This window comes from Myotis lucifugus, unplaced genomic scaffold (assembly GCF_000147115.1).
Source record: "Myotis lucifugus unplaced genomic scaffold, Myoluc2.0 scaffold_3, whole genome shotgun sequence".
NCBI classification, from domain to species: Eukaryota; Metazoa; Chordata; class Mammalia; order Chiroptera; family Vespertilionidae; genus Myotis; species Myotis lucifugus.
The window spans coordinates 9,363,612-9,387,761 of record NW_005871051.1 but is presented as its reverse complement, the minus strand read 5'-3'; the positions used below and the strand labels follow the sequence as shown (position 1 = coordinate 9,387,761).

The following is a 24,150-nucleotide window of genomic DNA, read 5'->3' as shown; positions in this document are numbered from 1 at the left end:
GTTTCCATATCTTGGCTATTGTGACTAATGCTGCAATGAACATGAAAATGCAGATATCTCTGCAAGATCCTCTTTCAATTCCTTTGGATATATATCCAGAATATAATGGATTCTGGATTACTTGGTCATACGTTAGTTCCAGTTTTAATTTTTTGAGGAACTTCCATACTGTTTTCAATAGTGACTGTAGCAATTTACATTCCCTGTCAACAGTGAACTAGAGTTCCATTTAAAAGAACAGTATGTTTCCTCAGCATTTTGAGGAAAATAAAATTGCACATTTGAAATAAAAAAGCTATTAAATTATTAGCAGGACACATTCTTAAATGACAGACATTTTTCCCAACAAATATTTTCTTCAGAAGCAGTCTCCCATGGTCTTGGGATCAACACACATAAAAAATAAAAAGACTTGATGTTCTGCTGATAAACAGAAAAAGAAAAGTCACTCTGACTAAGGACATTTTTCAAATTACACATTCTTGGGCTGACTGGCTCACCCCCACCAATCCCGCTCTCTGACCCCAACCTCCTGACAAATGCACAGTGAGTCAGAATCTCCACACATGAGGACCTGGCTTATAAACTTGTAAGGAACTCTGAATTTCATGCAAATGGGTTATATTTGTTTTTTTCTAGATTGTGTTTCAATCTAAAGCAGAGGTTGTGCCCTAGCAGGTTTGGCTCAGTGGATAGAGCGCTGGCCTGCAGACCAAAGGGTCCCAGGTTTGATTCCGGTCAAGGGCATATACCTCGGTTGCTGGCTCCTCCCTGGCTCGGGCCTTGGTTGGGGGTGTACAGGAGGCAACCAATCAATTTGTTTCTCTCATATCGATATTTCTCTCTGTCTTTCCCTCTCTCTAAAAATCAATGGAAAAAATATCATCCTCAGGTGAGGATTAAGAAACAAACAAAACAAAAACAAAAACAAAGCAGAGGTTGTTAGTCAAGTGGCAGCTCTAAGTATCGCACATGGAAGACATCACCACTAATATCTACATTCTTGTTGTTATCAGAATACAAATGCATCCTACTTTCCTCAGAGTCTCTCCCAATTTGGACTTTTCTGCATATTGTGCAATTTCTAATTCCAATTAATAAATTCTCTTTTATGAACTTTCTCTCTTCCCATTGCTCTCTCTCTCTATCGGCTTCTGCTCTTACTGCATTTCTCCCTCTGTATTCAGCCTAGTTTTGGGATGTTGGTTGATCAAGTATCAGCTTTAACGCCATCATCCCCAGCTTTTTTCCTATCTCTCTCTTTCCTGCCTTCCTTTCTGCATCTAATTTTTTTCCCTCAATGAAGAAATGACCTGATATCATTTATAGACGTAAATAAGGAAGAAAGAAAAATACAAAATTTAAGAACATTAACTTTCAAATATAATTGAGATTTGCTGATATAGTCAAGGTCTCTCTTAAACCTACAAAGCAGGAGATATCTCAATAATGTGTGTTTCCATTAATATATTCTTTAGTTTTTCAGACTCATGCAGAAAAGTCTTAGAAGTCAACATTATTACTCTAAAATTCTTAATGAAAGAACACCTTAGTACATCACATAGAGAAACAATTTTCCCTCAAAATGTCATCAGATATAGTAATATTTGGGCAAAAAATAAAAATTGTGGGGAGGATAGAATAATGCTTCAGGAAGTTGATAAGGGAAAAAATGTTGCCCAAAACTCTATAGATATTTTCTCTGTGTCCTAAATATCTTCTTCTAAATTTGAAGGTTATGGATTTTCTGAGACAAAAGTAGTTTGTTTTTGAAGGGTAAAACTAACCTATGCCCTAGTATACCTTGATCTTTATTACCACAACCAGTCAAGTGTTTTTTCTTCCTGCAGCTAAAGTATTTCAATTTTACTGCAGCTTGAGAATAGCTTACTATACTCCCACCCTAGTGGAACATGTTTGGTCAAGAAAAGGTTGGTTGTAAGTAAATTCTGCAAAGCAAGTTCTTCTTAGCAAGAATCATTAGTCATAAACAAATCAACCAATTCCACAAGTATTATAAATGTTTTGAATCACAGTTCATGATCATTTACTAAAGTTTCCAACAAGAAGGGCAGAAATAGCTGAGAAATTTATTTCATTAACCAGAGAGAACAGTCACACATTACTTTATTTTGTAAAGTTTGGGTAGGTTCAAGAACAGAATTATAAAACAATAATCTTTAAAAGGACTCTCATATTGTTCAGATGAGGAAATTAAGAGCCAGAGAAGTTAACTGCATTTTATATATTAACACACATAATTCTTTATTCCAGTTTTGCAATCAGACAACTTAATTATCGGTGGTGGTGGTGGTGGTGGTAGGGAGTTGGAAGAAAAGCATCAGTTGGATGAATTTTACAAGCCTTTGTTCTGCTTTCCAAAGCAGCCTCTTTGGGGGTCATTTCACAGCCATTCTTACTTTCCCTGACACACAGGAAGAGGCGTTGGGGAGATTCGGATACCTTGATTCACTTCCCCATTAGCTATTTTTGTAAGAAAATTCATGAGGAACCTAAATGGCTGAAATGACTGCTTTGCATTCTAGGGTTTCAAATATCCACTGCATTCCAGGCCTCCCATTATCTATTACCTCGGAAATTTGAGATTGGCCATTCTGGGCTAGATGCCTTAAGGAAATTGCTTACAGGTCAACCTTGTTTTATATAAAAGATATTTTCCTGAAGAATTCTGTGTGAACATATGGTTTCAATCAATAAAATCTTATGTTCCATGTACCTGGGAAGCCTGTTTAAAGAATTTTATGATGGATCTTTTTGTAAAGTGGAAAAATCACCTTTCAACATACCCTTTATGTAAATTTAGATTTTCATGAATTATAAGCTTGCTTAAAACACCTGTCCCTGTTCATTTCTATGGAGAGGTTATATGAAACAGCTTTATGGAAAACTAGCTTGCTAGCTTTCTTCTTTGCTCCTTTATGAATTTGTTTTAAAAATATTTACTAGGCATCTCTTCCGTGAAATAGTACTTAGGTATGGTACTGTATTGGGCACTACCTCATGGAATTGACATTCTAATAGAGGAGACTGTTAGCAAACAAGTATACATATATATATGTATATATACACATACATACACAGTTGTAAGTTGTAAAAAGTGCTATGAAGGGTATTAAGAGGGACAATACTAGGATATTATTGGGGAAGTGCTCAGTGAGGAGATGACATTTAAACTGAGACTACAAGGGCGAGAGGTCCAGACAAGCAAAAAAAGGAGGTAAGCCTTGTGGGTGGAAGAATCAGCACACGCAGAGGACAAGAGGTGGGAAAGGCCTGTTGCATCCCAGGCAGCGACAGAAGGTCAGAGTAGCTGAAGGAATGAGAGCAGAGCAGGTACTCGCACAGGATCCTGAGGGCAAGAAGGGCAAGGACCACAAAGTGCAGGTCTGAGAGAAGCTCGGAGTTTAGTCTAAGAGTGACAGTAGGTCATTCCTTAGTAATTCAAGGAACAGAGAAGCTAGTCAAGGAAATTGGGAGATTTAAAGAGTGTTAGAGGAGAAACCAAGTCATTTTAAGCGGAAATGACACAATGTAACATACATTTTATTGTAATCTTCACCCGAGTTATGTTGAGAGAAAGACACATACAGAGAGAGAGAGAGAGAGAGAGAGAGAGAGAAATATTGATGTGAGAGAGAAATATTGATTGGTTGGCCTGGAATACTGCTGAGAAGTCCAGAGAGGTGAGGACTGAATAGTGTCCACTAGATTTGGAGATTTGGCAATTGGTAGCCATTCATCATCTTGGCAAGGTTCAGTGGAGAGGTGTAAGCAGAGGCCAAGTGATCTCAACAATGAATGGCAGATAAGTCTAAAATTTTGTGTCTCTGTGTGTATACAACCATTGCTGGTAGGATGGGAACTAGAGGCAGGGTGGAAAGTTCAAGAAGGATATTTTCAATTTGGCTGATATTGAAGGAATTTTGTTTGCTGAGAGAGAAAAAAATGCCACAGAGTGTGAAAGGTTAGAGATGGAACAGAGAAGAGAATAAAGTTATTTTTTTACTGTGGTAAAATACACATAACAAAATATACCATTTTAATAAATGTTAAGTGTATATTTTAGTGGCATTAAGTACATTCACATTGTTGTGCAACCTTGAACCACCATCCTTTGCCAGAATACTTTGGTCACCCCCTGACTTCAATTCTGTATCTACTCAGTAACTCCCCATTTCCCCTTCTCCAGCCCCTGGTAACCACTATTCTACTTTCCGCCTGAATTTGCCAATTCTAGGTACTTCATGTAAGTGAAATCATACAATATTTAACTTAGCCTAATGTCCTCAAGGTTCATCTATATTATAGCATGTATCAGCATTTCCTTCTTTCTAGAGGCCGAATGACATTCCATTGCATGTACTTACTATATTTGCTTATCATTCATCTGTGGATGGACATTTGGGTAGGTCCACCTTTTGGCTATTGTGAATAATGCTACCATGAACACTGGTGTAGGAGAACAATGTTCTTGATAAGGGAAGAGGTCAGAGATATACAGAATTTCTGGAGGAATTGGCTGTAAGCAGGAGGAGATTTGGAAAAAGAAATGGCTAGGAGAAGAAACTAGTTTGTTTATAGAGTTGATAAAGGGGAAGTGAAGGTGTTCCCAGGTAAATAATTTAGCAGATAACATGATACAACATGTGTAAGAGAAGTAGGTTCTATCGATAAAATGAGATTTCTTGGCAGAAATGAAGAAATCAAAGGAAGTAGAATACACAAGGTGGAAACAGAAAGGGTTACAGAAAAATACCAAAAACAGACCTTACTTACATTGTGATTTTGCCTAGGTAGGAAGTCCCTGGGAAAGTAATGGCTTATTCATTCATTCAATCATTTACTGAACAGCCATTACACATCATATGGTTTATATACATATAATTTAACCATTAATAGCCTCAACTCTCAGGTAGTATCTAACTTAACAAAACAAGCCCTGGGATCCTATCACTTTCCATTTGATAAAGATTTTAAATACAATTCTAAGTAGTTATTCCCTAATTTCTCATCAAATATTTTCTTCTGTATCTTTCATCGAGTTTTCTAGATAATGATGACATTCAAAACCTTTGCAGATTCCCAGGCAGGATGGCAAATGATCCAAATTCACAATATATTTAGCTTCATCTCTGGCTTTTTCCATGCCTGGTCTCTCATGTAATTCACTTCGTAGTTCTGCTAAGTACTGTCTACAACTTTCCTCCTAGATCCCATTGGGCTGTTTAGGCAGCTATTAGCATCCACTCTTCTTCCACTTAAAAGCAATCCCGAGCAATGGCTCAAGATGATTAAAAGGTGGGCAAAAAAAAAGTTCAGATAATCTTATTCCAAATTAATGGTGACCTATGAACCCAAGGATAGTTGAAAGTTTGAAATAGAATGTATTTCCCCCCCTTCAATCGGAGAATACCTTTAGGTGTCCATGATGCATTTGGAAAGGCTACGAGATCCAGTCACCATTAATATTGAACTTGGAAATCTATGGAATGATGTCAGATGTAAAAATGCACAAGCCTCACGGTCATGTTTGCTGGAGTTGGATAATGGTTCATTCTCCCTGTAACTAGCTGACTTACAAACTACACATGATATTGTCTTAGCACTTTATAAATTATACAGTTTGAAATAGCTCAAGCAAAATACGGGAGGAGAGAAGTTCACAGACCTTTGACTGTATTTCCATAGTTTATTCCGAAATTCACCCATAAAAGGGTTCTGTTGTCTGATGTATTCTAAATTGGGTTGTGAATTAGCATATGCATATGCCAACAAAATTAGTTTCCATGCATTGCAATCTCCCACGGTTTTGTGCACTTCAGCTATTGCTTCTCTCTAAAACGTATGTCACAGAGGTCTTTACTTGTTTACCTCAGATGGCTCCCACTGTATTTGAGAGTTAATGCATCTGATAAAAATTCAGTGAAAATTGACCAATTAGAGAGTTTTCCCTCCTTTTGGTGGGTACCTAAGGGCATCGCCTACTTTTATGTTAATATTATTGATAGAATAATGAACACATTTGCGTTTGTTGGAAATCAATCGTGATTAAGCAAAAAAAACCCCAACATTCAATTTTATTTTTAGCCTCCCACAGTATGTAGGATTGCCATTGTTAATGCTGGTGACTTTTCAGGAGGGGGGTGGAATGCTATCACTCTCTATGCTTTCCCAAACAGAAGCGTTGATTTTAAAAGTCCAAGTCCACTCCATGGCCTGTGAAAGGAGACAGGGATTTGCTTCATAGGATGTGCTCACAAGCAGCAACTGAGCTGATGCTTTTTAGTAACTGAAGAACTCAATCTTAAAAGTCGTGTTAACTCCAATTGGGCCAAGCAGTGGAAGCCCTAAAAATAATATTTCTAATTAATATTTTAATTTCTGGTATATGATTTAGACATTTATTTGGGATACATTTATATGTTTCCAAGATGAAGGCAAGCTATATGAAAACGACAAACATGTTTAATCCCACTGATATCTTTATCTACCACTTCCTTTGAGGCTAACCTTCCTGTCTACCCTAAAACGACTACTTTCCTCTGGGCTGTTCTTAATTCCAGGATGTGACTCCTAAATTGATGGTCATGGCAACTCTTCATTCCCAAGCAAGAAATCTTCAGATCTCAAATAGGTTGATGTTTGTTTTGGGGATTAAAAAGCAGAGAGGTCCTATAACACTCTAAGATTTCTCTCTAAGCAGATAAAACACCTGCTGGGTAGAGTCTTAGGCAGCCCACAGGCTCAATTCAAGTGACTTGGGAATCCTTGAGCTAATTTGCCTGCCCTGACTGAGGAGCTAGGAAACACATGAATTTGGAAATACCGAATACATTAAACAATAATTCTAGCCATAACCAGTTTGGCTCAGTGGATAGAGCGTCAGCCTGCGGACTGAAAGGTCCCAGGTTCGATTCCGGTCAAGGGCATGTACCTTGGTTGTGGGCACATCCCCAGTAGGAGGTGTGCAGAAGGCAGCTGATTAATGTTTCTCTCTCATTGATGTTTCTAACTCTCTCTCTCTCTCTCCCTTCCTCTCTGTAAAAAATCAATAAAATATACTTTAAAAAATAATTCTAGAGGATCCAGGAAATGCAGTAAAGCAAAATGCACATCACCAATAACCCATCTTCCTACAAATAACAACCAAGTGAAGAGGCCCTCTAGAAGACCGACTTGTGAAAATCAGTTAAGGAATTTGGGAGCTACTGGAGAGTTACTTTAAAAAAATATATATGTTTTTTGAAAAAATATATGTTCTTATTGATTTTTTAGAGAGACAGAAAGGGAGAGGGAGAGAGAAATAGAAATATCAATTATGAGAGAGAATCATCAATCAATGGGCTGCTTCCTGCACGGCCCCCTACTAAGGATCGAGCCTGCAACCAGGACATGTGCCCTGACCAGGAATCAAACCATGACCTCCTGGTTCATAGGTCGATGTTCAACCACTGAGCCACACTGGCTATGCTGGCCAGTTACTTTTGATGAGTTTTTCTTTTTGTAGCAAATGAAAACTCTGCTCTGAGATTATTAAAGCATCATCTGTTAGGAAAAAGACGGGAAAATATGAAAAAGAGGCCAGAAATAAAAATAAACCTGAATGAGTGAGCAAGAAAGATAAAGTTACTAATAAGGTATGATTTTCAGATCCACACGGGGACTATAAAAGCGTATTAGCTGTCACTACCACACTGGGTTTTAAGTTATTCTACCCTCCGCTTTCCAGGAGGAGAAACCCTCGTCAGGAGCACCGTGAACTTGATTAATCGCTTTCATACGCTCTCGCTGGCTCTGAGACATCGTAGGCAAGAGCCTCAGTGATGCAGACTAACCGCTTAGGATTTCTGGGAAATATATTTAACAGGAGCGTTAAAGAAATAGATCTTTTTTTTGCATTCTTATGCTTTCTTACTAGTTAGATAGGCTTGTCTTTTTATTAAATGTTTACTTATTTCAAAGCAGGATACATGTGGTTTCTTCCTTTTCCTTCCTATGACTTTTAAGTGGGTCTTGGAGCATCTCTGAAGGCTGCTGGAGTGCACAGGCGTGACCCAAGGCCTGTCCATAAACCCCAATACTGAGTCGGACAGACAACACGCTGGAGTTCTGACCGTGGCTAATAACCAGATAGCCCTTCTCACTCTCCCACCCACAGCATCTCCTGCTTCCTCTTTCCTTCCGTTTTCTCTACCTCCTATGCCCCAGAAACCTCAAAACAAGGAAAGAGTGTTCTGAGACCAAATCACACCTCATGTCAAACATCTTCTACCAACTGTGGGAGGTTCTCCCAATGGCAGGGCTTTCCTCTGATCACCCTGCTGGGCTCCCCCCACACTGACCAAACTCATCCTGCAGAAGGAAATCCTGGCCCCGCACCGCAGGAAATAGCTCTGAGGTCCATTCCCTGGCAGGTGGGGCCATTTCAGCAAAGGGCCTGGGAAGGGAAAAACTGACTGACCCATGTCAATGGAATTAACCCCAGGGAGAGCTAAGCAAAAAAAGTGCAGTAGAAATCAGAGGCCACATGTATAGTCTCTGAACAAAATGTCAAATACAACTTATATTCCAACATCACCAATGAATATAGGTGTAATTTGTATAAAATCTATTACCAGAAAAAAATGAGGGTGCCCTTAACTTGTTGCGTGTAAAGAACAGAAGGACAATGATCAGAAATGACTGATATTTTGGGGGTGGGGGGTGGACAACGACTATTCAAAGGACTGTTTTTAAAGAAAATCCTGGATGTTGCCTCTCCATATTCAGAAGTTCAGATAACAGGGCACATTTTCTCTGGAATTCATCTGCACTGGATAAGAATAAAATGATTGAGCTCCCGATCCAGTCTAATGGGGGTAAAACTTATCTTTATAGCTCTGATTAAACAAAAAAAAAGATCACTTCTTTGATGCCCAAATTAGCATCTTTTCTCTAGCATACTGAATTAATTAGCTGAGTGACAAAAGAATTAGTCCATGTAGGATCAAAGCTGAAATCATATTTATCTGAAATTTAAAATTAAGAACACAGCATTAACCCTCTATAGCTCATGTAATGTTCTTTTATGTTCTGTATATTCTAAACCTTCTGCATGTCACATAAAGTATAACTTGGGCTTTAAAAAATATTTTTTTCTTTTTAATATATAAAATATTCCTTAAAAAGACAATGAGAACATCACAGATTTTTTTCCCCCTGCGGGTGGGAAACTTTTCCATTGTGCCATAAAAATCTTAAATTAGGTGGCTTCCTCCCCGCCCCCCCAGGATTTATTGTACAAGTACAAAAGAAGCAAAGTAATTAATGCATGTGAGAGCTGGTAAGAGAACCTTAAACAATAGAAAAGAGTTATTATATTGATTTTCAATAAGTGATACTAAGTTTGAAATTGTTCTTAAAAGATGGAAGCTCTCTTAACTGGGCTTTTTCCTGTAGAAGAAAAAGCAATTTTGAATAAGGGAGAATTGTTGGAGGTTAATTTCTGGGATGTCTCCATTGACTATAACTCACATTTAAAGGTCTTTAATTTTTTTGATGTGCATAACATTTTTCCTATTCAAAACAAACTTGAGTAGGCATATGTATCTTCATTCAGGATAGGATGGAGAATGGATTCAGGGAAGGTTACAGAGAGGAGGAGGGCTTGTGCTGGTACTACCAGCTGTATTTGGAATAGGGCACTATTTTAACCATTGCTTAAGCATGAGCTCTTCCAGGGCCAGGACTGAGTCTCTATATGTTTTGTTGTTTACGCCTTCATGCATTCATTTAACAAATACTTACTGAGTACCTACTTTGTGCCAGATTCTCTAGTAGATGCTAAGGATGTAAGTAAATTAGTCAAATGGTCTCTACTCTCATTCTTAGTGCCTAATACACAGTAAAAACTCAACAACGGTTGCTGAGCCGAATTACAGATGAAGTCTGAATTTCAGGGAATATATTGCTTATCTCCTTTTTTCATAGCCTCTATCCTAGAAGGAGGATCCAATGGTTCTTCATAAATCAGCATGTTATTCCCCTACAAAGCTCCCAAGCTAGAAGATACTGTCCCTATAAACACGCCAATCACCATACTAGCTCAGTGTAGGTGTGAGAGCTACAAGGTAGGCACAGCCTGGATGTCTATAGTCAGCCACAGCAAGATTAAACAGGGGACAGACTGTGACTCACCTAGGAAAGGCAATGGACAGGACACCTGGCTATCTAAACATCATGGGGGCCCTGAGTCACCTTAGGCTTCTATCTCTGATGACCAGTTCTTTCATGTTGTACAAACACCTTTTTTAAAAACACCATGCCAGGTTCTAAAATGAGATGTAAACCCCAAGCCATCATTAAAGATGATTAATCTGCAAGATGTCACCTGGAAACAAAAACATGATGTCTATGTACTTAGACCTTTAATTTCAGCCTCAGAAATTATGGCCTCTTTAATCTTAGGTTTCAAATAAAGGTATGTGTGAGGTAGTTGCAAGGTTCTCATTCTCTAGAGTTTTGACACTGCTTACCTTTGTCATTAGTTCATCCTGTCTTTAACGAAATTAAAAATAATAATAACCTCCATCTGTGCTCCTTAATAAAGGAGTTCTTTTAGGAAAAAGAGGTTATTAAAAAAATTGAGCCATAACTTAGTTTATAAGGCAAAGGGTCAGGTTTCAATATTTTTATGTTAGATTTAGAGTAAAGTTAACTAATATCCTTTTTATTTGATAAGTCCCTTAAGAGCAGGTCATAAAACTGAATTGATTCTCAACTACGAATGGGCCGATAGAAAAAAAATATCCATCCCTAGTGTCTCACGAGAAACTGTACGTAATACCTGGACTCATCTAGGGCACAAAAGTCACAGGTCTCATGAAAGTTTTCAAATCTGTGTTGCTTACAAGAGTCTCTACTTCAGTTTTTTTCAAAGTCTAGAAACTCCCTTCCTCTAGTTACATTTGAGTTTGCGACCCATGGGTTGCCAAATTCAAAATGCGATGTAATTTGTTATTTTAAATAGAATTTCTGTTTATTCATTAAGTCACACAGTAAAGATTGTAGGCACCCTCCAGGTCCCAGAACACCTTATCCTGAGGAGCTCTGCCTAAGTGACAGTCACTCAAGGGCCATTGAGCAATCAACGTTTCCTTTGTCCAGGGTGGGGCGGGGCAAAAGACAGGAATCTTTTACATAGGAATAGGTTTCCCATGGGATTGTAATATCATTTTATAAAAATGGATATAATCTCATTCTCAGCCATATAACATCACTAAAGAAAGTATATCCAGGATTAAACAACAACAGCAATTTAATTTCTGACAAGGTTTTCTAATCACCTATAATTCAGAAAGAGCTATTACTAGTAACACACAATCATAAATGTATGCTTTCACCTAGAAATGTGTAGTAGCTTAGCACACTGATGATTTACAATTTGACCAAAGAAATCAGAAATTGATTTATAGTCTGTCCAAAGCATCAGGCTCTTATTTGCTTGTCCACTAGACTGTGAAACTACTATTCTGCTATGTAAGTATATTTTCTTGTTCCTCTCTTTCCAGTACCAAAGGCTAATTTTTCTTTTCTTCAATATCACAGATGAATAATTCCCCCAGATTCCTGATACTGTTCTACAGTTCAAAATGACTGCCATAGTTCTCACAGAATCATAAAAGAAACCAATGCTAGGAATTTTGTGTATATGTAATTAAATGCACAATCCTATAAAGCACATAATTAAATAAAGCAGAGGGTTAATCCTCTGAGTAGAACATTCCAGATAGAATTTTTGGTGAGCATATCTTAAAAAAAAGTGGGCAATTCAACCAAGTAAATTAGCCTGAGGGTGTTTCCTTATCTCTGTGGTTATTTTTAAATATTAAATCCATTTTGGACCACATCACATACAAGGAATTATATTGGAAATGTTACTTTTGCCCAACTATGTGTTTTCTCAGATGACAGAGTGTCTCAGAATCTGCAAGTGTTTCAGAAAGGCTTTGGGCGGCCGGTACAGGGCCGATCAGCAGCAGCACTCGATGGTGCTGGGTTGGCAACCATCACCCAGCACATCTGCAACCTGTATTTGGCTTTGGATTTAATGCTTCTGGTCTCTCCAGGTTTAGTATTTTTAAACTTCACCACCTAATATTGAAGCAACTTCCAATAACTCATCCTTTTCACAAACATTACAGTCATATTTGATTCTGTAGAAACCCTCAGTATTTGTGTATTTCATTTTGGAAGGTTATCTGGAAAGCCAGGCCAATGTATTATTTCAAGTGTGACTAAGCTGTTGTCATTCATTTTACACCAACCCTAAGCCTTTCTAGGTCCCATCCTACTGAGCCCTGTGGGCTCACGGATCTAGCCAATTCAGTGATGTAAGAATCAGATTGGATAAAAGAACAATATATCCAGCCATTATCTCAGTTCTATAAATGTAATATTTGAGAGCATTGGTAACAAAGAAAAGAAAGAAGAACTGGAATAATGTACAATTTGGTAAGGAAAGCTGGAACTTGACATGTTTCATATAAGTTTAGCAAGGGAGAGGAGAGTAGGTCTAAGATGGTCACAGTAATAGACAAAAAAAATGAGAAGATTCATGCATATTAATCCTAAAGCAATTAATTAGTATGTTGCATCTAAAATAATGATTATTGGATAAATCAAAATTTTTAAGGTGATTATAAGTGGTTTAAAATATAAAATGCCATTAGTAACCTATCATGTAATATATAAAAACCATAGCTCATTTATTTATTTATTGGATTTAAATTGGATTTTGGTATAAAATATGCATATTACATATCAATTTTTACAAGCACCAATATATTTTAAAAATAAGTTTGTTCAATAAATATTTTTGAATATTATTTATCTCTCTGTGGAAAATATTCCATTTGCATTTTTAGCTATAAAGAGATTTGTATGCAAAGTGTTCTGATTGGTTCAAAAATTGTGGAATTACAGAAAGTTGTGTAGGCCAAAGGGATCTTTGCCATCATAGTTATGCAACCCCGTCAAAGCTCAGAAAGTCTACCGAATGGCCTAAAGCCATTGGTAGTTGGGACCAAATAGGGACTTGAATCCTTCAATTCATTACAAAGTCTTTCCATCTCGTGATGTTCCCCAATTGTTTGTACATATGTTATGAATTATTCACCAAAAATTCCAAATCTTTAAAAAAGAACCCTATTCAATAAAATTTAGGTTTTTGGTTTTTTTTAAAGTTTGAATTGCCCAGATATGCAATTAGTTGTAATGACAAAGTCCAATTTAGTAACTACTTGGCCAAATACAACATGCCAACCAATGTGAGGGCTTGATAACTTTCCCATTATCTTAAGTTCCCTTGTTCACTGACATCCTCACCCTTGTCCACAGACAGACCCTTAATATATGCCAGCTGATTTGGTCAGATTGCTAAGAAACAATTACTTATTATTTAGCTCAGTTGGCTAGAACACTGTGGTAATGGGGTCGAGGTCATGGGTTGGCTCCCCTGTGTGGGCCAGTTAACTTGGACCTATTCCATAACCACAGGGTCTACCACCAACGCAGACAGTCTTACAAATACGTGCCAGTGGTCAAAAGGGCACTTGCCAAGAATGTGTGGACGGAGCAGCATAAATCCATCAATTCTCCCAGAAAAACAGCTCAATGTCAGTTTTGTTGAACACATGTGGGTTAATAGCAACGTTTTCACAGGTGAAAGGCAGAACATACTTTCAGAGTTTGTAACACCACAGAACTGCAAGCATGGAGTTCAAAACAAATTTTTAGAAAACAGGAAAGCCTTTGGTGAAACTTAAATTCAAGCAAGCATTTGAAATTTACAGGAAAAGTTTTCAACGTGAACCAATGATTTCTACCAGCTTAAATTTTTTTCCCCACAAATTTTGTCCCATGTTGTGAAATATCCTGATTTTAAAATATTGGCTCATTTTTAATTAAAAAATAATAATCTAAGGCCCAAATGTAAAGTATCTGTGAACCAGATTCAGGCTGTGGTATCCCATTTTGCAAACTTTGGTAATATATCTAAATACCTACATATTTATATCCATGTTATGTCTATATGCATTTTCATGACTGTAGCCACCTGAAATAAGTATAATTGATTGAGCTTTCCATTAATCGATGCCTACTGCTTAGCTCTTGGCTAGTGTTGAACTGTCATCCCTCAAATAAGGATGTACCACTTTTAAATAGTACCGTTAGTATAGAAAACAAAGATTATTGTGGATTGAAATTGTTGGTGACCACCTTGTAGAAGAGAGGATCACCTACGTCTCTAAAATTCAGCCCTAGTATATATTTTTGAATACCAAAACCCAGTTATCGGTGTTTTCTTCAGAAAGCCCTCTATAGAAATTTAGAAATCAATAGGGCTAGAATAGTCAATTCTGCATAATAACACAGTTTAGACCTTGTATCCAAAATTTTAAAAAACCGAAATAAAACTTTTTTTTTAAGATTTCACACTACAGAGTGATCTTTTCAAACTCAGTCAAACCTGCCCTCCCTTAGGTAATAAAATATAGAGGGAGAAATATATTTCCATTTCTCACCAATGCAGGCCACAGTGATTCAGGAAAGGAAGGCACATGATGCAAATACAAAAAGTACTAGAAAAAAGTACTGGGGCCCAGCTGTTGTGGCTCAGTGGTTGAGTGTCAACCCATGCACCAGGAGGTCACAGTTTGATTTCTGGTCAGGGCACATGCCTGGGTTGTGGGCTCCATCCCCAGTAGGGGGTGTGCAGGAGGCAGCCCATCTCTGTTTCTCTCTCACTGATGTTCCTATCTCCCTCTCCCTTCCTCTCTCTCAAATCAGTAAAAACATATTTTTAAAAAGTACTGGGTATACTCACTACTATTAGTGATTTACTAGCTAATTAACTGATATATGAGAAAGCCTTATGGATTCTTGCAAACTAATTAAATTATATATATTACAAAACATAGGCCAATCAGATTTTTAGAGAGTTAGAAACATCGATGAGAGAGAAACATCGATCAGCTGCCTCCTGCACACCTCCTACTGGGGATGTGCCCGCAACCCAGGTACATGCCCTTGACCGGAATCGAACCTGGGACCTTTCAGTCCGCAGGCCGACACTCTATCCACTGAGCCAAACCGGTTTCGGCAACCTTATGGATTCTTGCAAACTAATTAAATTATATGTATTACAAAACATAGGCCAATCAGATTTTTTATAGCAATAGACTAAAAAGCCCTATCAGTAGCCTAAAAAATGGAATTCATTCATAAAGTTATTTATCAAACACCTATCATATATCAGGCTCTGTCCTAGGTGCTGGAGATACAGGAAGACGAAGGTTCAATGCTTTCTCCTATGGAATTTACAGTGTAGCCAATGCTTCTTGAGCTTGAATGAATGTTTCTCAGACTAAAGAGACAGGATATGAGGGCTTTCAGGGTTACCATGTCAATATTAGAAGAGTTGGGTAGATGATCTTTCTGGTTAATTTTGCAGTTTTGAAAATCTGATTCAAACTGAGGTCCTTCCTCCCAGGAAATGTGCATCCACTAATATATATATAATTTCTAGAAGCTCACAGATTCCTAGAAGACTACCCATGTGTGCCTATCCATGGACAGATATTAAAACAAATATCTGTTTTAATGCAATTAAGATTCTCCCAGCGACACCAATTAATGCCACACTTTGCAGTGAAGAGCACACAGGTAGCTGCAAAAGACAATAGAGCTAGGAGGTAGGTACTTTCTGCACAGGAATACATCCCTTTAGGTAGACTTTCAGGACAGACCATAAGTCTATCAGTGAATCGACAAATGCCAAACATTAAATGGAAATCTAAAATAAGTCAAAGATACATAATCCCCACCCAGATCTATTTTATTAGAATGCAATCAATTCCCAGTGACACGGAGGCTTTTTATCTACCATGTAGATTACCCACAGCCTGTGCTTCCTCTTTTCCTCCACCTTCCCGTCTTTATGGCCACCTGAGGACTCATTAGTGCTCCCACCAGAGGATGAGGAAAGGAAGGCAAAAGACATAAAACTGAAAATGAGTCAATTCTGCTACCTTTAAGTAGTTGAGGGGAGAAGTAGCTATTACAAGGCTTGTATTTTACACGAAGATTTCAATTATTGATACTCTCCCTGTCAATCTTACCCAAAAACAATTAAAGGTTGGTTCTAACTCTCCTTAGAATGTTAAAGTGATTGATGGTTGTAGAAAATCCCCAAAGTAAATAACAGGAAATGATGCAAACTTTGTGCTAAAGAAAGATAAAAAAAACAACATACTTTCAAAGTCACAGTTTCACAGTCTCAAGGAGCATCAATCCAGTGGGCAATTTTATGAATATACATAGTATATGCATGGACAAGGATCACAAATTATGTCATGAGAAGGGAGGACAGCATCCACCTAGTGGAATGCTACTCACACAACAACACAGATGAACCTCAAGTGCACTGTGTTAAATGAAAGAAGCCAGATTCAAAAGGCTACCTATTGTTTGATTCTATTGACGGCATATTGGAAAAGGTGGGACCTTGGAAAACAGATCCGTGATTCTCAGGACTGGAGGGGAGAGTTTGTGGCTATGGAACTGTTCTACATCATAGCTGTGGAGACACGACTCTTTGTACTTATCCAAACCCCATGAACTGTATACAACAAAGAGTGACTTTTACTGTGCACTGTCTTAGCCAACAGGGGGGGTGAGGGGACCCCAAGTAGGAATACAGCTATAAGAAATGAACCTAATTATATTGCAAATAACTAACATAACCACATTGAAGGGCCTGGAAATAAAAGAACTAGCATAAATAACATTGAAAAACAGTATTTTTACTGGCTACAATAGAGTGAAGACAAAAAGAATTACACACAAATATAATACTTTAGTTAGCACAAGGCTAGGAGTTAGAAATTCTGAAACAACTTTAGGCGAATACTAAAGGGATAAACAAGGAAGTAAATATATTGTAGATAATGACTGCCAGCTTTTTTCACAATATGAAAATAAATTAGCAATAAGAAAAGGGGGAAGGCTATAACAAACATTGTGGTGTTGGATTGGAATTGGTAGTATCAGCATAAACTCATAGTTTTAAAATGTATATACAGATTCAGAGATATAGATGTGTGTGGATGTACAGGTTATTATCTATAATAATAAAAGTGTAATATGCTAATTAGACTGGATGTCCTTCTAAATGACCTTCCAGACGAAGCCAGGGCTGTGAGGAAAGCCTGGGTCCCAGGTGCTTGCCGGAGGGAAGCCCGGGTCCTGGGTGCTAAAGGGAAGCCAGTGCCGGCAGCCGGGGGAAGGAAGGCCTACTCTTGCACGAATTTCGTGCATTGGGCCTCTAGTAAGTATATATATTTCTAAGTCCTGTTTGCTGAGAGGGTCTAGAAGCAATGGTTCCAGCAATGAGCACTCCTAGCTCAGAGCCTGGTTTCTGAATAGAAGTCTTAATAAAAGGAATTGGGCCTCCTAGGAAAGTGGTTGATTCCCTGGTGGTGGCAAGGAAAATATGAGATCATCCTGGAGTACCACGTAGAGCCAAGAAGTAAGAAAGTTCTCAAGAAGTCTTGACAAAGCAAAAGGAAACAGGAGTGATTCTAAAGAGCTCCCAATAGCCAGAGCTGGGATAATTTGACCAACAAAATCATGATAGGACTGGATTATAACCCATGGAACAAAATAAATTCACTATAATGATATAAATATTGAATACATAAATTGATGGCAAAGAAAGGATAGCTCTTTCATAGAGAATTCCAAGTAGTGAATGTAGAAGGAATAAACACAATAAAAATGATTATTGGAATAGCACAGTAATAATAGCTGCCCATAAGACCCACTGATAGATGCTGACATTAGTGGATGAAAGTATTGAGGAGAAATAGAATATTTGCATAGTCTCAAAATATCTCCCCCAAGGTGTGTGTTAATTACAAAGGGAAAAATAGTAACTGTGCAGTGAAGAAACCAAATAGATACCACTTTAATGAGATGAGCAAGATTAACATCACCGGTTCTAAAACATATGGACATCATGTGCCCCTTGAGAAGGGCACATCACTTCTGTGGTATTCTGGCCAAAAATACACATCCTCAATCTAATCATGATAAGTCATCAGATAAACTCAAATGAGGGATGTTCTACAAAGTAACTGACCCAAACTCTTCAAGGTGTCAAGGTCGTACAGAAACAAGGGCAGACTTGTCCCAGAGCACAGGGGACCCAACGAGACAGAATATCATGGAATCCTGGATTGGATCTTGAAACAGAAAAAGAATATGAATGGAAAAGCTGGTGAAATACAAATAGTTTTGTAATTTAGTTAATAATTTTGTACCAATGTTAATTTCTTAATTTTTTATGTGTGTTATATTTATGCACTATCTTAACATTAGAGAAAGTTGGGTGAAAGATATATGGGAATTGTACTACTTTTTCCAACTTTTCTGTAAGTCTAAAATTATTTCAAAATAAAAAGTTGCAGAAGGAAAAGTTTAAGAATAATTAAGAAAGGTAGAAGAAGGAAATATATATATATATATATATAATTGATTTCAGAGAGAGGAAGAAAGAGGGAGAGAGAGAAACATCAATGATCAGAATCATTGATTAGCTGCCTCCTCCACACCCCCTACTGGGAATCGAGCCTGCAACACAGTCATGTGCCCTGACTGGGAATCGAACTCTGATTTAGGCTGTGTATGATGAGCAGATTTGGGATGGATGACTTGATTTTGACTGTTAAGGACTGAGGAAAGACAAATGTTAACAGCATTTGCAATGAAAAAAATTGAATTCTATGTGTACAATATTCCACAGAAAAAAAGACATCCACCATACTTTTTAAAGTAAAATGATTTAAATATGAGTTCTCAGTCTAGTGCCTGCAAAATAAAATCATGTATGAGGCCACTATTTTTTCTTTTCTTTTCTTTGCCAATTACTAGGATTTGACACAGACAGGAAGTACTCAGGGTATGAAATGATGGAGAAGGCATTTGTGAGAGTATATTTTTAAATAGCAATATAAGACAATAGCTGGTGCCTTCTCTTTGCCAGTACACCTGTTAAAATCAGATGCTGTGTTTGTTTAAAAAAAAACAAAAATCCAACAATAACATTAGCCTTTGCCATAACCTTAGACTTTGGGTATACGCTCTAGATGTCTAGAATCATCCCTAAAGGGTCAGCTTGCACACAGACATTTCACTCAATAACGTTTTCCAAAAGCTTAGGTTTACCAGAGACCAATTCATGAAGCTCTGGGAGGAGGGCTATGTCTGCCTGTCCATACAGCGGCTATACATTACAGCTGCATTTGTTCGTCTCTAACAGTTTTGATGGTGGCGGGGATTTGAAGCAAAACCAGAGGCCGTTCAATGAAGTTGAAGTGAACTGGCTGAATTATGGAGCCTTTGAGAACGACCATTGCTCATACACTTCAAATTCACCACAATTTTTCAATCAAAGTCGGTGAGAATCAGCACTTAGCCTTGTGAACTCCCCTCATATGCTTTTTCATGGCTTCCTGCCTCCCGACTTTGAAGGGACCTGCTTAGCTACAGCCCAGCAGCAGCTGCCTGAGGAGTTCCCAGAGATCGTTCTCTCATTGTTTTTTGGAATCACATCTCTTTTCTGATAACTTCTGTCCTCTGAGCCCTCACAGGCTGTGCTCCTGAGCAGTGCACCTGGTGAGCTCTGGCAACAGAAAAACATGGAACTCCCACTTGGCTTTTCCGTTCTGAATGCGAACATGTCAGCCCTCGGACTTCTTAGGTAAAACGAAGAAAAATTAAACGTTGGTTTGAGCCCTTCCTCCTTTTGCCCTTCCACCTCTCTTCCCTAAGGAAGGGCGTTCTCTGCAGGTACCTGGTACCTGGGCCTCCAATAGGCCCCAGGCTCTTCCAACTGCCTGTTCCCAACTCTTAACTCCATGATAGTATTTCCCAAACTTCTTCAATCATGAAGAGCTTATTTAAAAAGTGCTTTCAGGGACCATTCAAACTTTGACTCGTAATTTCCAGAATCAGAATCTGTATTTCCTAGGAACCCCAGGGGGTACCTAGTTCCAGCAAGTATGAGAAACATTGATTTATGAACTCCCCATTCTAATTTTTCTTCTAAGTCTAAAATTGCAATTTCTTATCTCTTCACTAAAACCCTTCCTACAACTCTTTCCTTTAAGTGAAACCTGGTTTGGCTCCTGGCCCTCAAAAATGGAAGCTGTGGTTCTCCCAGTTATCTCCTACATAGTTCTTGTTTCATAGGCTGGTTGCAAAGTGTGTAGAAAAGCTCCAATATACCCGAAGTGCTCAATTAATATTAGCTATTATTTTCATCTCTGGACCTGGAGGTTGTTCCAGCATTTTCCTGCCTCTGTTTTAGTACTTAAAGAGCTTGTTCTTCCAGACTTATTGAAAAACACAACAAAGGAGAAAAGAGACCTCTCTATTCTCACTGACATCTACTTTCCTCCAGGATTCCCATGAGTGCATGCCTGCTCCCCCAGGCCCGCCGCCATTCCCATAATGCTGCAGACACCTACACGCAACCTCCCATTCATTTCCTCCTGCCTTGGAACTGCTCAGTGGTGGTTTTACTTACTCCTCCTCAGCTCCCATTTACATTCCCCATGGCAGTGATTCCAGATTTTATGCTTCCATCAAACGGCATGCACACCGCTTCCCTCTGGACTGCATGTGGTCCTTGAATGCCTCAGCCATGATTTCCCTTAAAGTTCCTGCCACCACCCTTAGATTTATCTACAGCAACTGGTAGACCACCAAAGCTACACCTCCATGCCTCTCCACCCTCTCCCAGGACCTCATGTCATATTTCTCTCTACTCCCCCACTTCTCAGCAATTAACACCACCCAGGTGTCTTCCATGTTTCCTAAGGGTGGTTTGACTAATTGGTCCCCAGCCTCTGTCGCTCAGCCCCACCAAGTCTTGCTTTCTCTGCTTCCTCAATTCCCACATGTTCTCTGACTCATTACTCTGTGTGGTGAGGATGGGCGGTAGACTCTGCCTGCTTTGATCCCCAGCCCTCTCTACCTAGTGGCCTCCCATGGTACTCAGCCCTCTGAGCCTGGTTTCTCATCCAGTGGAATGAGATGAGAAAGTGGAGATAGTTATAGAAAATGTATCATAGGATTGTAAAAAGAGTTAAATGAGATAATATATGGTAAGGTGCTTGGAATAGTATCCAGCACATAAAAAAAACTCTCAGTAAGCATTTATTATAAATGGTTGAGTTTTATCTCATGAACTTTATTTATTTTAAAGTATGTTTTTATTGATTTTTAGAGATAGAGGGAGGAAGAGGGATAGAAAGATAGAAACATCAATCAGCTGTGTCTTGCACAACCCCTACTGTAGATTGAGCCTGTAACCCGGGCATGTGCCCTGACCTGGAATCTAACCACTGACCTCTTGGTTCATGAGTTGACACTCAACCACTGAGTCATACCAACTAGTCTCTCATGAACTTTATTAAACTGCTCTTGCTAAAGTCATTGATGACTTTCGTGTACATTTTCAGACTTTATTCCCTGCACATTAGTTGTGGTCAAGCACTGTTGAGCACTCTATACTTCGTGAAACTCTCATTGCTAACAGAGGAAGCTTTCTTGGCATGTATACATTTCCTCCTTAATGTCTAGAACAGGGGTGGGCAAACTTTTTGACTCGAGGGCCACAATGGGTTCTTAAACTGGACCGGAGGGCCGGGACAAAAGCATGGATGGAGTGTTTGTGTGAACTAATATAAATTCAAAGTAAACATCATTACATAAAAGGGTATGGTCTTTTTTTTTTTTAGTTTTATTCATTTCAAATGGGCCGGATCCGGCCCACGGGCCGTAGTTTGCCCACGGCTGGTCTAGAAGGACTCCTTCTCCTTGTCTCACTTTCAGTCTACTATTTAAACACAAGACCTCTCCACCAGTGTGTCCAGACACTCCTCAAAATAGAGTAAAAGCAGAGTTTATTATCTTTTTCTCTAGGGCTCTTCCTTTTCCGACTCCTCTGGAGCTTACCTCCGCATGCATCCATTCTCCTAAATTACAGAGGAGTTCCCTTCCTCTGCCAGGGCCTCTATCAGGCCCTTATCTTCACTCTCCAGGCTTTTCCATCAGTCTCCTGCTATCTGGACGTCTTGCCCCAAATCTCTCCTGCTTCAGTCCTTTCTCCTCACAGTCCTCAGCATGGTCATTCTAAAACCATTTACTGAAGTGTAGAAATATTTAAGTCTTGCTCAAAGATCTCTGTTGTCTTCCTCTTGCCTCTGAAATCAAGTTCAAACTCTTTAGCCTGGTCTGCAAGACTCTTCCCAACCTTTCCCCCAACTCGCCCTTTTAGTCTTATTTTATATTACTCTTGTAATAAATAAATGAATGAATGAGGCACTCATCTCTAAGGTCACTTGAAATCAGAAACTATATCTAAATTATCTGTCCTTAATATTATATTTTACAGTTCTTTTCTCACTGTGAGTGTTAAATAATAATTTCTAATAAGGAAATACAAGAAGTTTCATTTAGGGGAAAATATAATCCAGTGCAGTTGAATAAAACAAGTACCAAGGTAATACTTGATATTGAAACTAATTATAAGTACGCAAAAACTAAGAGAGGAGGAAAATTGAAAATTCTGTTTGGCCATGTAAAGGTATCCCTAATTATATTATGAGATTACCTGTGTCAACATTCATCTCTGGACCTAGAGAGTAATTTATACATAATTACCATAAAGAGCCATTAAAATTTTGCATATAACTAAATGTATCACATTAATTTAAATGTTATTAGATGATAAATAACCCATTTCTCATCTATTTTCACTCTTCACTGTGCTTTGTGCTCATGCCTGGTGAGTTGCCCAAACTTTTAAGAAGTTTTCTTGGTTTAGTTCTCTTTATTGTTATACTTTTAATCTACCTTCTTTCTTTGTACACACTAAACACTGTCATACTAATGGACACTGATGAAATTCTGTTGCCTCCACTTGATAGAGTATTATATAGCCATTAAAAATGATAGATGTGGAAAATATGAACATCATATTAAATAAGAGTAGGAAATATGATTATATACAAAAGAGGCAAAATATCTAGACAAAAGGCTGAAGGAAAATATTAAAGTGATTGTGTTATAGTAATGGGATTATAGAGAATAGGGCATCTTATCTCTTTTTGATTTTTCCCTAATTTTATGTAATGTGGACATATTAATTTTTAATGAAAAAACACACAACAAAAAAACCAAGATAATGTCCTCTTTCCTCTTTGGTCACTAAACATCTATTTAGCTTCCTGGCCTTCTTATTTCATCCCCCTCCACCCCCTGCCAACCATCAAAGCCCTCAGAGTATATTTTCTGTACCTATACTGTCCAGTGCAGTCGCCACTAGCTGCCTATGGTTACTGAGCACTGAACTGTGGCTTGTCCAAATTGAAATGCACTGCAAGTGTAAAATACACACTGGATTTCAAAGATGTGGTACAAAAGAAAATAATGTAAACTATTATTTTGTAATGTAAACTCATCTCACTAATGATTTTTAAATTAATTACACATTGTATTAGTTTGCTGTGACTGCCATAACAAAGCACCAGAGACTAGCTGACTTAAGCAACAGAAATTTACTTTCTCACAATTCAGAAGCTAGAGGTCTGAAATCAAGGTGTCAGCCAGTTGGTTTCTTCTGAGGACTCTCCGTTTGGCTTGGAGATGATCATCTCCCTGTGTCGTCACATGGTCTTCCCGCTGTGGTTGCCTATCTTCAAACGTCCTCTCCTTATAAGCACACCAATCATATTGGACTAAGATCCCCCCAACTAAATGGCCCACTTTTAACTTAGTTCCTTAAAGAGCCTATCTCCAAACAGTCACATTCTGACATTCTGGGAGTTAGAATGGCAACTGTTTTGAGTGAACAAAACTCAGCCCATTGCACATGTCACAATGATATTTTAGATATATTCAGTTAAATAAAACATTATGAAAATAATAAAAAAGACTGCCATGAAAATCACTATTGAAGGTTATCATTTCCTCTCATTTACATATGCTTAGTACATATTAATTATGAAAAAGTCTATAGAA

The 24,150-nt window shown here is 38.3% G+C and overlaps 1 protein-coding gene across 1 annotated transcript in view; it reads right to left on the bottom strand.

Annotated features, from left to right (window-relative positions):
• Nucleotides 1-24,150, bottom strand: part of PARD3B (par-3 family cell polarity regulator beta) — an 812,619-nt gene that overhangs the window by 181,837 nt on the left and 606,632 nt on the right. The gene's annotated exons all lie outside the window — the stretch shown is intronic.